Source organism: Lissotriton vulgaris, chromosome 3_1 (genome assembly GCF_964263255.1).
Source record: "Lissotriton vulgaris chromosome 3_1, aLisVul1.2, whole genome shotgun sequence".
NCBI lineage: Eukaryota > Metazoa > Chordata > Amphibia > Caudata > Salamandridae > Lissotriton > Lissotriton vulgaris.
Genome location: NC_141689.1, coordinates 860,516,245 through 860,534,845, shown reverse-complemented (window position 1 = coordinate 860,534,845; position 18,601 = coordinate 860,516,245). Strand labels below are relative to the sequence as shown.

Here is an 18,601-nt window from a genome sequence, read left to right as displayed (position 1 = left end):
CCCGTCAACCAGCTTGCCCCCACCTTCAGTCCACCCTGGAACCTGGGGGCATCTTGTTCCGCGTCCCCGCTGAGAGTAACCGGCAGCTGTGTGTCGTCGGCATATGAGACCAAAGTTAGGCCCCACTGCCTAGCGACATCAGCCAGCAGTCTCACGTATAGGTTAAACAACGTGGGACTCAGCGAGTACCCCTGCGGGACCCCCATGGCCAGAGGCTGGAAGTTGGACTTGAAGGGAGGGATGGCAACACAGAAGGAATGATTGTCGAGGAAGGAGCGGAACCATTGCAGCACCTGACCACCAATACCGATCTCCTCGAGCCGATGCAGGAGGATGCTGTGGGATACCGTGTCGAAGGCGGCGCTGAGATCTAAAAAAATCAGCGCCGCCGTTTGACCAGCATCCAACCTCGCACGGAGATGTTCCACCATCACAAGAAGAGCGGTCTCCGTGCTGTGCCCAGCACGGAAGCCATTTTGTGTGGCGTCGAGGGCGTTGGTCCGGGCTAGATGTTCTGACAGGGCCAGATTGACATGAGCCTCTGTTATCTTTGCCGGCCAGGGTAGCAGCGAGATGGGACGGTAACTTTCAGGCTTAGACGGGTCCAAGGAGGGTTTTTTGATGATTGGGGACACCACCGCCTGCTTTAACTTAGTTGGAACTACACCCGACTCCAGGGAGAGGTTGACAAGGGAACGCACAGCAGAGCGTCCCATAAAGGTCTGATCTCGGAAGAGAGCAGGTCTTACTGGATCAGATGGAGAACCAGATTTAAATTGCAGCGCAAGTTTGTCAAACCCATCCGAGGTGAGAGGGGGGAATGAGAGCAGGGTAATCTGATGAGGTGTCCCATTGGAGCTTCCCAGGCCGATCCCTATGCTGGGGAATGTCCGATAGATTGCTTGGACTTTTCCCAAGAAATAAGAAGCAAGGGATTCGCAATGGGAGATGGAGCTCATGGCCACAGGGGTAGTCCGCTTCGCCATGAGATCTTTCACGGCCTTGAAGATGGCCTTCGACGGGTTAGTGCTGTTTCGAAATTCTGCGGCATAAAATGCCGCTCGAGCTCGACAGATAGCCCGATGATAGAGCTTGATGGACGCGGCGTATGCAGCTTTTAAATCAGGCCCATACGTCTTCCGCCATGCCCTCTCCGCCCGTCTACAGGCTCCCTTCAGGGCACGTAAGGCGCCATCGTACCAGGGACTCGACTCTCTAGTATTGATTTTACTCGGTACGATGGGTATCAGAGTGTCCAGAGCCCTGGTAAGCCAAGAGCAGAAGAGGTCATACCCCTCTTCTACGCCATTTAATGGACCCAGCGGCTCCTCTGACAGAAGACGATGGAAGTCTTCTAGCCTGAGTTTGTTCCAAAACCTCCTAGGTACCTGTCTAGCTGAAGAGGTAGGGGGAGTGACCGATATAGGACAAAGAATGGACACCAGGAAATGGTCAGTCCACTCTAACGGAGAAATAGATGTAATTTTAGTCTCCGGCAGATTGGTGAAAAAGGGGTCAAGAATATGTCCCCCAATGTGGGTAGACTGGGAAACCAGCTGGGAGAGTTGAAAGGCCTCTAAGTCTGAGGAAATGCTGCGTACCGTCAGATTGGAAGGGGTGTCGAAATGAAGGTTCAGGTCACCCATGATGGAAAAGTTGGCGCAGTCAGTGATACGGGGGACAGGGCAAGAGACAGGATATGCACATAATAACCGCTGTAATAGAACATTGGCGTAAAGCATATGGATCGGTGCAGACAACAATACGATATACATTCAATGTTGAGCGCCAGTTCTCAGGGCCTGCCCACCTGGGAATCAGGATATCATAAAAGCATAAGCACTAAATATAAGTACACAATAAGAATCCGAATGAATCGTCAGCTATACTGATCCTTTAAGGAAGAGAAAGGGAAGAAAGAAAAAGGCCATAGAAATAAAAAAGGCAAAATAAAAAAAAACCTTTCCTGCCCCCCACCCTGCAACCCTGCAAATGGCTACAGCTTAACCCTACCATGCATGCCTGTCGCCCCTAATAACTAAAACCCTAAAAGTAGGAAAAAGAATGGAGGAGGGCTTATCCGTTTGGGCTCCCTGCCCCTTTACTCCCCCCGCCAGAAACAGACACTCCCTATCACTAAAAGACCAAGGTATGACAACACTTATAGAAGAAATTAGGGGGCACCGTGATACACCGCCCAGCCTCTTAGATCAAACAGTTGCAAGTTGAACACCCTTAAGAGCCACTCCAACCCATCCCGACCTGGTTTATCTTAACCATGGCCCTTCCGAACCAGCACACAAACCCCCCCCCCCAGCGAGACCCAAAGGCACACGAAGGAGTAATAAAGGAGAAGGGAGTCATCAAGAATCAATCCATGGCGACTCCTAGGCAGTGAGTCCGCGAAATCTTCAGACACAGGAGAACTCTCCCTCCCAGATGGAAAGTCCCAATGTATCTTGCCCAGGAGTCGTAAAGTCACCAAGTAAGGAGAGGGCGACCACAAAATGAATGGAAAGTCACAAACAAAAGTTTCCGGGAGGGGAACGCCTTTCGGTACCTCCAAAGTCGATAGTGGTGGAAGGTTTGGCAATACACTGACAACCTCGGGAACACCGTCCTCCAGGGCACCATCCGATGGTTTCAATACTTGCTTCCTCACGGGGTTCTCGCACGGAGTCAAAATGGCCGCGGTTTGAATGGCTGCAGATTGCTGTTCCGACAGTAAGGCTGGGTCCGGTTCCACCAAGAGCATCTCAGATAGGCGTGTGTCCAATTTTCTCAATAAGACATCCACATGTGAATGGAACGCCCAGATTTCTGCCAGTATTGACCTCAGCGATGGCGCAAGCACCGTTCGATCCATAGTCTCACGCCCGACACCAATCACAATCACCTCCCCGGGTGAATCTGGCATCCTCGGGGGTGCCAAACAGGATCCCGAACGTGCAGATGCGGAGGGTGACCAGTCTTTATTCACAGTAACGGTCAACCCGGTTAAGGTCGCAGGCCAGAGACCCCGACTCACCGAAATCCGTCAGGCCCAGTACCGGGTCCGCGGGACAGGGACCCCCACCCGCAGCCAACAGCAAGCAGAATCACTCCTCCATCGATGCTGAGCTATAGAAATGATCGCCGTCAAATTCGGGCTTAAACAAAGCCTCCACTCCGATTGACCGGACCCAGCCTGGATCTCCCGGTCGATGTTGTTGCACTGCAGCCCGGCTGTGAAAATACTCGAGGCCCCTGCTTCACCGCTGTAGTAGGCCACAATCTTCAACTCGAAGGAACTTCGTCAAACCAGCCGATAAAAGTTTCAGGATTTCACCATCGGAGTGCGGAAAAGTTCATACACACAGAGGCTAGGCGTAAAATCAGGATAATGTACAGGATAATGTGGCGGGATACGGAGGTCGTCGGAGCCGGGAGCCCAAGCAGCCGTCTTGTTTGCTGACGTAGCTCCTCCTCCGCATCCTGAATTCTTGACATTGCGGCGGCGGTGCTCTCAGCACCGCCCGCCGCAATGCCAAGAATGCATGTCGTGCACTTCCATGACCAACGCGGCAGGCCCCGCGCGGTGCCTGCCATGTTGTGCATGGAACTGCAGGGGGGTACCATAGGTAGCTACCATGTGCACTCCCCACCCCCTAGAATCCCTGGGGGGCCACTACGGGCCCCCAATTGGTGAACCGCCTGCCTTTCCGTAGCGGCATTGCCGCCACTGAAAGGCATGTCCACGCAGACATGCAAATATGGATGGCATTGTCTCCCAGACACCGCCACCATGTTAGCAGCTTTTCCACCCGGTCGACTTTTGGACCGGACGGAAAACCGGCAGGTGGTCTTTCCGTCCGCTGGTGTTCCCCCCACCATGTTAATGTGGCGAAGGAAACTTTCAGTGCAGGCGGTGGTTTTTGGCAGGCGGATCGCCACCGCCGTATGGGCGGTGGTGATCCGCCCGCAATCCTAATGACCCCCCTAGTTTCTAACACAGATTTCACATCTTCCCCAGGAAAGGGTTGTTGGGTCTAAAATTCTCCCAGTCACTGCTCTCACTCCCAAATCTCCTTATCCAGCTGTCCAGCAACTCCTACGGTGTGGCCTATTGCACCCCCTTACCACTATTTTCATAGCTTCCCATTCTGTGACTCCACAAGCCGTTGTTCCCCAATTCCCTGCAAAATAAGTGGTGAGAGTATGTTGTATATGTTCAGGAAATTGCATCTAGGAAAGTCTTTCCACCTTATTCTTCAGGTGGGCATTCGTGCTAGAGGCCTCCCATGTTTAAACATTAAGAGCATGGGGGACTGATCCGAAAGGAGTCAACCAAAATAAGTCACATCCCCACAAAATGTCCAATGTGTCCTGCGTAACAAAAATATAATTTAGTCAGCTGTTTGAGTCATGCGAGGGCAAATAACAGAAGTATGTCTTGGTCTGCGGATTCCAAAGACACCAGGTAAAATGCACCATCATTTTATTTACTGGGTCATCTCTTGCTGGGTGTCTGTACAACTGTGGGGGCATCACACAATTGAAATCCCTCGCCAGATCATGAGGGTCCCCAGGTATGGCAAGGCTACCTCCTGCAGTTTAGGAACAAAAGTGGGATAGTCAGCATTAGGTCTGTAGACATTGAGGAACCACACATGCGTCCCATCTAGTGTCACTGTCACCAGGAGGAAATGACCTTCTCTATTTTTATTACCTCAGGCCACAAAGGGCACCCTCCTATCCACCCAAATGGTCACCCCCCTCCAGTTTGCAAATAATTTAGTGTGTTCTTGAAGTGTTAAATCCATCTCCTGAAGAAAGCCCACTCCCACCTACTGCCTTTTAAGGGCTGGAATAATTCTGTGGCGATTTGTAAAATTGTTCAATCCCCGTACATTCCAGGTAAGGAATACCATCTCCTGTGTCATCCCTCTGACTCACCCTGATATCATCCGTGTACCCCATATCCCTTCACAGGGAAGCAATGAAACAAGAAGCTAGTGAGTCTCCCAGAAGAGTAGCGTGTGTCATGGGAACCAATGCCAGCACCATACTGCAAGATGCAACTGAAAAGCTAAACATATCCCCACCTCCAACCCCTACCCTTGGACCTTGAAATGAACAGCTATCCTGCAACATGTGAAAAAAAACATTGGTTCAATGGATTCCCCGGTATCATGGTCAAAATACTGTCTCTATCCCTTCCTCCAGCCCCCTCCCATCATACCCAACCATTCAAACTTGATCCTTTCTTTGCGGGACACTCCCACAATCTTTCAAGGTGTCAGACCCTGAGTCCTAGGCCTAGAGGCTAGTGTAATGTCCAGAAGAAAAACATTAAAGCAAAAAGGGAGTAAACATGAGAAAGCAGGCATAGAAGAAAAAAGAAATGATAAATGAGGGGAGCTGCCAGAGAATGCAGTGCTCATATGCTCTACTGCTGATTCCTGCCTGATAATCACAGCTACCCATCTTAATACTTCTATAACAGCTTCACTGGCCCCCCAGAGTCTCTTCATTGACAACCTTCCACCAGCCCAGGGGCTCAGTCGACCCGTCCCACACTAGGTTGCCTACCAGGATCCCAGGTGGCTCCTAGTCTAAGGAGCACCTAGAGTGTCAAGCCAGTTCCACGTAAGTTCCGAAGTAGCAAAAAAACATGCTTTGCTATAATGTAGCACCTCGAGCGTGGCTGGGAAGAGTAACATATATTTCAGGCCGTCTCTTTATAATCTCCTCATCTTTGAGCGACTTCCTGTCCCGTCACTTATAATCAGGATTAATCTGTATTCTAAGCCCTTCAGACTGCACTGTGCCGTGCCCACTTCAATATGACATCTCTATGTTGAAAATGTACAAACCGCGCTATGATCAACCTAAGCGGCGCTCCTGACTTTGGGGGCGGCCCAGTGCCATATGTGCTTTTGCCACTGAAAAGTTCTGAAAGAGGCCTTTTGTTACAGCAATTTGAGGATCCAGTCCACCAGGAAAAGGTCACTCGTCGAGCCCTCTACCCTCTCTGGGAGGCCCAAAAAGTGGAGGTTATTGCAGCATGATCTTTCCCATCTTCTGTTCTGGGTTTTAAGTGGAAATATAGTGTACTACTGTATTAAAACTGCACAGGAAGGAATTACACATTTAGTTAAGACTGTAAAGGTCAGAAAAATAGTAGAGTTATTACCTAGAAAGTACAGGACAAATAAAAATTATGTAAAAAATAAACAAGCATTGGCATAGCCAATAGGTCTCGTTCTGGGACCTTATACGTATTTAGTTATGCAGCACAATATCCTAACATCAACTGCTGCATGACTGAACACTCATAAAGTCCTAAAGGCGAGACCTATTGGTTATGCCAATGCTTGTTAAACGAATGAAATGCTGCACGTGCCACGGTGAGGTTCCGTGACAATCGTAAGTGGTGTTTTCGACTCGTACGAATATGGTCGAGTCTGGTATCTATGAACCGCAAATGACGAGTTTAGTAAGTGTGCGCAGTTTCGCTGTGCTAACTTAAACCGTTCGTTTGTTATGTGGGTTTTTCATCTGTACCCACGGGTTCCATCTTAGATACGGCATCCATTTTGTCTCTTGCCCTCAAGTAGCCAGCGAACGGACGTTGTCCGCTTCGCGACCCTGGGACTCCCAAGATATTTGCGAAAGACACATGTTCTTTGTGAGTGTCTTTATGACGAGGGGGATGCTACTGTAAGGCAGATGGCGCCGCTCGAGGCTCATCTCGCCGCACGGACTCATTGTCTCAGCCGTGCATCTCATTAGGCACGTCCCTTTGATGCCTGTATCTCGTGTTTCCCGATACCTCCCCTTTTACACCCTTTCCGATCTCCCCACTGTCTCCGTCTTCCTCTACACCTGTCCTTGTTCCTATTTCGATCTGTTTTACTGCTGATTGGAATTCGCTAATGGTGGGAAGATGGTTTTTACAGTTGGGAACCGCCAAATGTTTCCGCACTTATGTTCCGGACCTCGTGTGTTTCAAAGTGACCAAAGCGACCCCTCTGGGGGATAATGATGGGAACCGGGTTGTAAACTTTTGTGTGCCATGTTATCCTATGGGTAAAAACTGTATAAAAGGAGCGATCCACAGACCCAATTTGAAGCAGTCTCCCCAAGTTGCACGTGGTGTACTTGTCGTGATCTCTGTGTTCCCTGCAGCAAATAAACCTTGAATCTTTGACGTCGAAGGAAGTGTCCCGTGTCTCTGTGATTCGTACGCCGGAGCAGGTTACCCACGAAGGTTTCAGGTGTTGTGCCCTGGCACCGCTGGGTCTTAAAGAACCCAGTCCTTCAGTTGGCGCCCAACGTGGGGCTGCATCAGTGGTACCGGTCCAAGCCCGACGATCGTGAGGAACTTCATGTGAAATCTCCGAGGGAAGGTGCACTCCGCTTCATCGATCCTGTTGTCGAAATAAGTGGCCCGAAGACTTTTCCCGCGAAGATTCCCGCCTCCGGACGGCTGCGACGGACTGCTGCCCTGACTGTAGACCTGTTTTGGCGCCTGGCGTAGACCTTGGTATAGCGAGACGATTGACGGGCCTTCCTGGTGACGCCATCGATTTTTGAGTTAAGTATTTGTGGGTCGCTCCCATAGCTCTTGGCTGTTGACACTTTAGCGAGTGTTTTTGTTGTTAACGCTGTGTGAGTGTTTTTGTCGGTGACACTTTGCTAGCGTACTTTGTTGTGTTGTTTGACGACTGCAGCCGCCAAAAACCGAGGGTTTTGTTCTTTGCTGGGACTTGGTAAATCCTGTAACCCTTGAAGTTTGTGAAACTCGGCTAGTGTGCAAGATGCCTGGTCGCAGTACTTTGTTTAGTTGTTTCAGACCTTGTGGTACGGATTCCCGACTGGAGGACTCGTGTCCGATACCTCCGGTTGGAACTCCCACTTATGAGCTCTATAGTAAGCATGGGCTAGGCCCAATTACCTTTAACGATTACTGGATTAAATACACGAAAAAGGACGGTGACCTTCGTTGGCCACCTCATGGTAGCTTCGAGGCCCCGATCTTAGATAATCTAGAGATTAAATTGTTCGAAAGAAAGTCAAGGCCGGCCATGTTTGATGCCTTTCGGTTGTGGCGCAAAGAAGCCCGACAGAAAGAAATCAGACAGACTAAACGTAATCAGCGAGATAATGTTGCTACCATAGTGAAGAAAGCAGAGCAATTTCAGCGTGATAAGGAGGTTAAGGATAAGGAAGTGTTTGACCGATTACAGCGTATGACTGTAGATAAATGTTACCCCGCTTTGCCTATGGAGTCGGAAACGAAGGAAGAGCCAGTTGAGGATCCCTTAATGTCTTATCTTATGAAGTCGCCACCTCCGTACGTACAGGGTACCGCAGCTCCTGTGGTCCCTGCCGTACCTATTCTTCCGCCTATTCCTCCTCCGCCTGTTCCTCAACCTGCACCCGTTCTTCCGACTGTTCCTGCTCCTTTGTCTGTTTCTATTCCTACTGCTCCTCCGCTTCCACATACTCCTGTTCCCGCTACTGCTCCTGCTACTGCTCCTGTTTTGTTAACCCCTGCTGTTGCTACTGTTTCTACCCCTTCTCTTGTTAGTCCTGTGTCCTATGCTTCTCCCTCTGTTCGTAGTCGCAATTCTCCTCTTGCGGCTAGCTTCTTTCATTCGCTCGGACCTGTTCATGGGTCCGCTGGTTCTGATGGTCCTCAGAGACGTAGTCAGCTTCCTGGAAACAGAGAACGCGTTGCGTTATATAATATGGCGATGGGTTGGATGGTAAACCCTCTTAGGTGTCCACCCCGTGTTGTTCTCGATACATTTTGTCAATTCAATATACCAACCCAGAGATATGTGTTTAATGAAATGTGCAAGTTCCTTTATGATCAAATAGCGACCGATGCGCCTGACGAGGTGCTCGCCGCTCTGTCTGATCTCCAGCTTCAGTTCGCAAATGGACTGATAGTGGATACCAACGTCCGACGTGCTGTCGAGCGGTTGCTATCTCTTCGTCCCGCTCCCATCCCTCATGCATTGTTTGTTGAGGATATTGAAAAACAACCAGACGAGTCTGGCCAATATCCTATGCGTGAAGTTCCGCCGGTTTGGATACCAGCTGATCCTAATGCTCAACCCCCGGTATTGGCACATTTCCAAAAAGTGTGGATACACCTCCCATGGAAACGCTCGGAAGTACTGCAGGTGAAGCAATCTTTGCCTGATCCACGCAAAAATCCTACAGGGTATTATAAGGAATTATCGCAGCTCGTAGATGCTACGGTAATGAATCTTGCCGATATCGATATGTTGTTCGGCAATGTCGTACCGCAACCGGTATGGGCTAAGATTCGGCAGGAAAATCATCCGGCTGAATTAGGCGGTGATTGGGCTGCCATTGTAGCGGCAGATGCCGGACAAGTGGTTGCTACTAAACCCGACCAGTTGATTACTGCTCTTCCTCAACGAATAATAACATTAATGAAAACGCTTATGCCAGCTATGAGGGTAAACTGGGACAAATTGTCAGCCTGTAAGCAGAAAAAAGATGAGAGTGTTTCCGACTTCTTTACGAGGTTCGAGGAAGCATTCATTGACCATAGTGGACAGGATATGGGTACCGAGGGTGGTCAGAGATTGTTTGTGGATAAATTTGTTTCGAATTTATTGCCCGATTTGAGCAATAAATTAAAGAATTCGGAAAGTGCATGGGCCGTTTCTACTTCGGCTCAGATATTGGCTACGGCACAATATTATGAGAATAGAGAGAAAGAAGAAAATGACCGTGCTGATAAAAAGACGAAAGAGCTCAAAACTAAAGTGTTGTTGCAACAAGCGTATCCTCCGCGTTCAAATCAGAATAATTCACAACAGAATAGATCGCAGCCGCAATCGAACAGATCCCAAACTCGTAATGACTCCTCTTCCCAGAGATCCTCGTTAGGGTACAATCAATGTGCTTATTGTAGACAGGAGGGACATATTAAATTCAATTGCCCTGTTTTGAATGAACGTAATAGTGGTAACTCATCTAGAGGAGGTCGTGGTGGTTCACAGCAAGCGTCACGTGGTAGAGGTCGTGGTGCTCAGAATGATCGCTCAGATAACTCGTCTAATTCTAATAATTGTTTCGATCAACGTGGATCGTCGCAAGGACGATCTGCGCAGTACAATGTAGACGATTATTACGTCGATCAGGGAACTGACGACTGTAATTACTAGGACAGCCATAGACAAGGAGAGGGAGTGGTATCAGTTCCGGTTGATCAGAGAGGGCCTTACGTCGCAGTTGCTACATCGGGCGTCGTCGAGCCTTTTCTGTTGGACACTGGTGCAGCGAAAAGTTCTATCATGCATTCGAAACTCCCTGGCGCACCTTTGTCTGGCTTAATAAATGTTTCCGTTGGATTCTCTGGCGCCCCCGTTAGCAATCCAGTTTCACGCCCTTTGCCCCTTAAAATTGGGCCACGTGAGCTAGAAGCTCCGTTGATTTTGACTACGGGTTGTGGTGAAAATCTTTTGGGCCTGGATTTGCTTAAACGTTTGTACGCGACCTTGTATTGTTCTCCTGCGGGTGTAAAGCTTACGTTAGGAGAGAGGGTTGTCTCTCCTATGTATTTGTCTCTCGATAAGCTCCCACCGGAATTGAGTTCTCTTCCTGCGTCTTTGTGGGCAACGGGTCCGAATGACGTGGGCCTACTTGATATTTCCCCTTATGTTGTTCAGTTGAAATCTAATGTGCGATTGCCACGTATTCCCCAATATCGTATCTCCCTTGATGGTGAACGAGCACTGTTAGCGATCATTTATGATCTGATCGAGAAAGATGTTATTGAAGAGACTCGGGGAAACGTGTGCAACAGCCCTGTGCTGCCCATTCTTAAACGTACTGATCCTTCAAAACCGCCTGTTTATCGTTTTGTTATCGATTTACGGGAGGTGAATAAAATTGTGGTTCCTCAATTTCCCGTTGTGCCTGACATCACGGCGCTACTGACTCTGATTCCAGCTTCTGCATCATGGTTTTCGGTGATTGACTTGAAAAATGCGTTTTTCAGCATCCCGGTTGCCGAGGAGAGCAGGGACCTTTTCGGTTTCTCTCTCGGTGGACGCAGCTTCCGGTTCAAACGCGCTCCTCAGGGCTACTGTGAAAGTCCATCTATTTACAGTCAAGCCTTGAAGGGTCAACTGGATGCGTTTAGGTTGCCGGTCGGTGCGGCCTTGATCCAATACGTCGACGACTTATTGGTGGCTGCTGATACTCAGGACATTTGCAAGATTGCTACAGTGTCGTTGCTGCAACATCTCTGTGAGTTGAATCACAAGGTGTCACCTTCTAAACTCCAATATTGTTGTCAAGAAGTAACCTATCTAGGTCACTTATTGTCAAAGGAGGGAAGGAGATTGACCCCAGAGAGGATTGCAGCAATTGCGCGAATGGCTGTGCCACAAACCCAAAGAGATGTGCGTGCCTTTCTAGGTATCACGTCGTACTGCAGGCAATGGATTCCTAATTTTTCATTGCTAGCGAAACCATTGGTGGCTCTTACGTGCAAGGATGTTTCAACTCCTTTACCATGGACGGAAGAATGTCAGAAAAGTTTTTCTGAACTGCGTGATTCATTGTGTTCGGCTCCTGTGTTAGGTACTCCTGACTACAGCAAGCCGTTTACGTTATATGTTCACGAGAGGGAAGGTTGTGCTTTGAGTGTCTTAACGCAACCTTTTGGTGGTAAGCAACGTCCATGTGCATATTTTTCCTCGACCTTAGACCCGGTAGCTAGAGCATTGCCGAGTTGTTTACGAGCAACAGCGGCAGCTGCGGTCTCCATCCGACAATCAGCAGGATTGGTCATGGATAATATGCTTACGGTGATGGTTCCGCATGCAGTCGATACTCTTTTGAATCGAACGAAAACTCAGCACTTGACGAGTGCGAGGTTGTCTGGGTACGAATTGACGCTCTTGGCAAGCCACATTCAGATAAAACGTTGTAACGTTCTGAACCCGGCAACTTTGTTACCAATTAGCACAGAGTCAGATGAAGTAGCAGAACATGATTGCTACTTGAGGACTGAAGAAGAAACAAAAGGTCGAGTGGACCTTAAAAACACCCCATTGGAAGATCCGGATGGTACTTTGTATGTGGATGGGTCATGTTTTAAGTTGCCGAATGGCGATGTGACTACTGCTTATGCTGTTGTAACATTGAATACTGTTGTTGAGACTGCAAGGTTAAATCAGAATTCTGCCCAAGCTGCGGAGCTGATTGCTCTTACTAGAGCGTGTGTGTTAGCGAAAGGGAAACGTGTGAATGTGTTTACCGACAGCCAATGCGCGTTTGGCGTCGCTCACAGCTTTGGACGATTGTGGAGAGAGAGAGGTTTCTTGACGTCGCACGGTACGAAGATACAGCATGGTTAGCTTGTGAATGATCTTTTGGATGCATTGACTTTGCCTACGCAAGTTGCGATTGTTAAATGTAGTGCGCATCGGAAGGTGACGGATGATGTTGGTCGTGGTAATGCGTTTGCGGATGAGACTGCTAAGGAGACTGCCCGGAACCTTAGCACTCGAATGTATGTGACGAGTTCGGTTAGGTGGCCTACAGAATCGAGTATGTGTGAGGACACTATCGAAAGTGTGAAAGCAATTCAGAATGAGGCTACCGACACTGAAAAGATGAAGTGGAAAGAAAGTACGGGAAAGTTGGATGTGAGTGGTTGTTGGATTGATTTGACTGATCAGAAAAGATGGATGTTGCCGGATGCGTATGTGCTGGCCGTTGTGACAATGGCGCATGGGTTAGCACATATTAGCGCGAAAGGTATTTGCAAATTATTGTCTCCGGTGTGGAAGAATGATGGCATTACGAAATGTGCTGAACGTCTGGTGAAGAATTGTATGGTGTGTATAATGTACAATCCTGGCAAAGGAACCCCAACTCCTCCTGGCAGTTTTGCTCCCCCTTCGTATCCCTTTGAGGTGATTCAATTGGACTTCATCCATATGGAGCGATGCAATAACCTGAAATACGTTTTAGTTGTGGTTTGCGCATTCTCCCGATGGATCGAGGCCTATCCTCTCAAAGACAATACTGCTTTGTCTACTGCGAAAATCCTACTGAAGGAATACTTTCCTCGGTATGGAATGCCTAGAGTCGTGTGGTCAGATAACGGAAGTGAGTTTGTTGGAAGTGTGATGAAGAGTGTGTGTAAGGGCCTTGGAATTAATCAGAAATTCCACAGCGCCAATCATCCCCAGTCAGCTGGATTGGTTGAAGGGTACAACGGCACCCTTAAACTAAAGTTAGCGAAGATTCAGGCTACGACTGGTCTTTCGTGGCCTGACGCTTTACCTTTAGCATTACTGTCAACTAGGGCGACTGTACACTCCCGAGTAGGGCTTAGTCCCTATGAAATAGTGTTCGGCCGTCCTGCGAATGTGTGGGGGGTTCCTAGGCCAGGAATGTTTTCTGATCTTGAGTACCCAATGTTGATCGATTATCTACATGACTTGACTGCTAAACTGAGGTTAATTCACCAACAGGTTTACGACGCATTGCCGACGCAGACGGAGGGTCCAGGCCACCAGCTCCAGCCCGGAGACTGGGTGGTGACGAGAAACTTTTCACGCAAAAATAACCTGGACCCGAGGTTTACCGGACCCTATCAGGTGCTCCTGGCCACGAGGACTGCTGTTCGTCTTGAGGGACGTAAGAATTGGGTGCATGCCACCCATACCAAAAGAGTTCCCATCCCTTTGCCGGCAGACCCGTGGGTAAGGAAAGGCATTGCGTCATCTGAAACAGAAACATTGCCGGCGTTTGTGCCTTTTAGCGACGCACAGCTTGTTGAAGAACCCTCAGCGCAGCAGAAAGACACTGTTGAACAATTGGCATCGAAAGACTCAAGACCAGAACACTCAACTGATCAGCAGGACGCTGTCTCTTCAACGGATCCTTTGTTTGACGAGCAGACACGTCCTGGGAGAACCCGATACTTTCTGCGATCTCGCACTAAGGACAAATAAAAGATCTTGCTTTGCTGTATTGACAACTGCATTATCCCGTTTTCCATGATCAGTTTTGAACCTTCGTATTACTGTAATTATTTTTGTATATATATTGAGCTTCATTCCTTGTACTTTTTGCTTCTACAGCTGAGAGACTTTGTTTTTGCATACATACATATTGTGCATTGAAGGCCGTAGGGCCGCGCGCGTACTTCCTTCTGGATAGTAGGTCTTGACGCTAGGTTAAAGGCCGTCGGTTCCTGGGAACTCCTAGGGATTGACTATTACTGCACAGAACGAAGTGCGTCAAGAAACGTTGCGGACGGTCATAGGGAATGGCATTCTCGAAGCTGAATGATTTGGAGGGAGCTCAAGTCCACAGATTCAAGCTGCAGCAACTCAGTCGTACCAAATGTTTTATATTCCAACTGTTTGTATTGTTCTTGACTGCTTCTGCATTATTGGCGGGTGGGGTGTATTACACGATGTCTTACTTCTTGCCTTTTGCTACACCTACTCCTACTCCTGACCCTAAACTTACCTCTACTGTTTCTCCCCATTCCTTTCATATGTTACCGGAACACGAGCAGGCTAGACGTGTAGAATTCCGCAACAATTCCTTTATTCAGCTCCTTCATCAGCATCAGTTAGTGGTTAACACTACTAATTGTTGGGTGTGTGGGTTGATGCCACATACTACGGATAAGGGAATTCCATATCTGGTGTTACCGTATAGTTCCCAAGGGTCAGCTCGAGCATTTCAAACAATGTTTCGAAGCGCACTGGATTTCCACCCCATTCGAGAACCACGTTCCCCCTACTCTGGTCCTACCTCGTATCAAAAACCTTTGTCGATAGCAATAGAGGATTTAGATAGTGATATCTATGATCCCTCGCTTATTCCCGAAGAAGAGATACAGGCCTATAGGGTCCTAAGTAGAGGTGAATATAGTGCGTTCACTAGCGAAAAGCAGCTTAAAAGCTCGCCTCCGATATGGGTCGTACCCCACACTGGTAATTTTTGTCTTATGGGTCGTGGCCGAAGATCGCAAGCCCGACTTGGAGCAAGTGCTTGCACTGAAAATTACATTCTGCCGATGTTCTCGTCCCCTGTGTTTCTGGCTGCCAAGGGTACATACTTTATCTGCTATGATCGTGCATACACATGGTTGCCCGCTGACTTCATGGGCTCATGTTTCATTGCAAATCTGTTGCCTCCGACGTTTACTGTAGATGCCGATTATCATAAGACTAGAGTTGTACGAGGCGTAATTAGCGAAGAGGATACTGCCGGTCAAGAGGCAGGAGACTTTTTCAAGGGTTTCCTCCCGTTTTGGGGACCTATGGTCAATAGTAGGAACCTGAGACAGTTGACTCGAGTGGTAGAATCGACAGCTAATATTACTGCCAGTGCCCTTGGTAATATCACCACAGAACTTCAGGCGGAGAGACTTATGACGTTACAAAACCGTATGGTTTTAGATGTCATCTTAGCAGATCGAGGTGGGGTATGTAAGGTGATCCATTCGAGCTGCTGCATTTTCATTCCAGATAATGCTCCTACTGTCTATCAAGCCATCTCGAGGTTGCATAAGATCTCCGAATCCATACACGTGGATGTAGGGGATTGGACGCTACTTGGATGGTTTTGGGGCCTGATGTCGACTTGGGGTTGGAAGATTCTGATGATCATCGGAGTCGTTGTAGTGTTTCTGTTCACGTGTTGCCTTTGTGTGCAGTGTGGTCCTGCCTTATGTGGCCTCTGTGCTACAACGTGTATAAGACAACCATCTGTTACCAAGGGGACTCGGTTGGACAGAGCTATGCTACAGCAACATCTCGATGGTCTGATGAATATCGAATATGATTCCGACTAGTGCTTGCCTACATGAGGGCAAAAGGAGCGTCTGAGGTTCCGTGACAATCGTAAGTGGTGTTTTCGACTCGTACGAATATGGTCGAGTCTGGTATCTATGAACCGCAAATGACGAGTTTAGTAAGTGTGCGCAGTTTCGCTGTGCTAACTTAAACCGTTCGTTTGTTATGTGGGTTTTTCATCTGTACCCACGGGTTCCATCTTAGATACGGCATCCATTTTGTCTCTTGCCCTCAGTAGCCAGCGAACGGACGTTGTCCGCTTCGCGACCCTGGGACTCCCAAGATATTTGCGAAAGACACATGTTCTTTGTGAGTGTCTTTATGACGAGGGGGATGCTACTGTAAGGCAGATGGCGCCGCTCGAGGCTCATCTCGCCGCACGGACTCATTGTCTCAGCCGTGCATCTCATTAGGCACGTCCCTTTGATGCCTGTATCTCGTGTTTCCCGATACCTCCCCTTTTACACCCTTTCCGATCTCCCCACTGTCTCCGTCTTCCTCTACACCTGTCCTTGTTCCTATTTCGATCTGTTTTACTGCTGATTGGAATTCGCTAATGGTGGGAAGATGGTTTTTACAGTTGGGAACCGCCAAATGTTTCCGCACTTATGTTCCGGACCTCGTGTGTTTCAAAGTGACCAAAGCGACCCCTCTGGGGGATAATGATGGGAACCGGGTTGTAAACTTTTGTGTGCCATGTTATCCTATGGGTAAAAACTGTATAAAAGGAGCGATCCACAGAACCAATTTGAAGCAGTCTCCCCAAGTTGCACGTGGTGTACTTGTCGTGATCTCTGTGTTCCCTGCAGCAAATAAACCTTGAATCTTTGACGTCGAAGGAAGTGTCCCGTGTCTCTGTGATTCGTACGCCGGAGCAGGTTACCCACGAAGGTTTCAGGTGTTGTGCCCTGGCACCGCTGGGTCTTAAAGAACCCAGTCCTTCAACGGTCAGCGGCAAAGCTGAACATGAGGAACCAGCTCTGCGAGAATGGTGCATTCGCTGTAATACTGACCCACCTCTATCTGAAAGCCTTTGATGTGCTCGGGGAGATCTGATACGCGCGCTGTGCCAGCTGGGCTTAGGAAATGCAATGATTTGCGCCTGCTGTGTCAAGCTGTCAAGGCTGAAGTACCACAGGCACGTTCATACAGTAGGGAAAACAGAAACTGTTAGATGTAAGCTTTGAATACCAAGAGAAATGCCACTATGCAAAAGAAAAGTACATAACAAGTTCACTTCTGTACATAAACCAATGCGATGTAGGTGCAGCAGAAGCGGCTGTTATTTTACTTATAGTTAGAGTGGCAGTTTAGTTAACTTCCCGGTATTCCTTGTAGCACTCGTCATCTTAAGTTAACGTTGAAGCAAAAGAAAGTGCTTTAATTATGTTGGAAATAGAATATTTAATTTCCATGTAAAAGCCTTCCTCGCGCCCACGCCAAAGCAAGGCATTTTTTTCCTGCATGCTTTTATCTCCCCTGCGTCCAATTCCTGAAGTATGCCGCCCTAGTGGCTGTCCCTGGGTTCTGTTTCCGGTGCTCCCGTCCGACTCACTGTGCAACTTGGTTAACAAGCACTGAAACACAAGCACGGCCCAGCGGACGCGAAAGTTAATTAGCCCGCGAGTGGTGCATGGGCGCGCACACACTGGGGAGAGCAGTCTGCTCTTTTTACAAAGCACATACTTGTGCTTGTGGCACATAGCTGTGCACTCCCGCAAGGCGTATCCCACCACAAGCACAAAGTATTTGCTTTGTAAAAAGAGCTGCACGACGGCCTAAGGTCTCCTACGCAGTGCATGCGCACTGCGTAGGCGAGATCTAAAAATGCACTGCAGTACACTATATTTGTGAATTCTAGTCAATCAACAAATCAGGGTTTTTGAGGTACGCTACTCACCCGTGAGGGTCTCAAGGTGCTGGGGGTGGGGGAGGGGGGAGATTCAAAGAGCCAGGTATTAAGGTCCTTTTTTAATTGATGCAGTGTCGGGCTTCATCTGATGCGGAGGATGTGGAGACCGTGGTTAGGGCTAGGTCGGCAGAGTGGAGGTTTCGCTTGGGGGCATGGAAGAAGATTAGTTTGTTGAGGTAATGGGGTCTGGTGTTATGGAGGGGTTTGCTGGCTTGTGTGAGCTGTTTGAAGGTTATTCTTTTTTTGATGGAGAGCCAGTGGAGGCCGCGGAGGTGTTGGATGATGTGGCCATGTCGCGGGATGTCGATGATAAGTATGGCTGCAGTGTTCTGGCCGGTCTGGAGTTTGAGGAGGAGTTTTTTTTGTTCATTCCTGGCATAGAGGGCCTTTCCGTAGTCCAGCCTGCTGATGATGAGTATGTGGGTGACGGTCTTCCTGGCATTGGGGGATCCATTTGAAGGTCTTGTGAAGTATGGGGAGGGTGTTGAAGCAAGTGGAGGACAAAGCATTGATCTGGCGGTTCATGGTAAGTGAACAGTTGAGTATGAAGGCGAGGTTGCGAGTGTGGTACATTGGGGTGGGTGGGTTTGAGCTTCAGGCAGCTGCTGCTCATTCAGGTTGCAACGTTTTTCATCCCATCTTGGAACCTGTACCTGGTGATGGGAGATGATGAGCTGGGTGTCATCGGCGTATGAGACTATGTTGAGTCAGTGTTTTCTGACGATGCTTGCAAAGGGGGCCATGTAGACATTTTAGAGTGTGGGGCTGAGGGAGGATCTTTGGGACACATATCTAATCTCTGTAGGTTCAGAGAGGAAGGGCGGGA

The 18,601-nt window shown here is 48.7% G+C and overlaps 1 protein-coding gene across 4 annotated transcripts in view; it reads right to left on the bottom strand.

Annotated features, from left to right (window-relative positions):
* The window catches only part of HSD17B3 (hydroxysteroid 17-beta dehydrogenase 3), a 1,142,586-nt gene that overhangs the window by 352,100 nt on the left and 771,885 nt on the right, over positions 1-18,601 (bottom strand). The window lies entirely within an intron of this gene.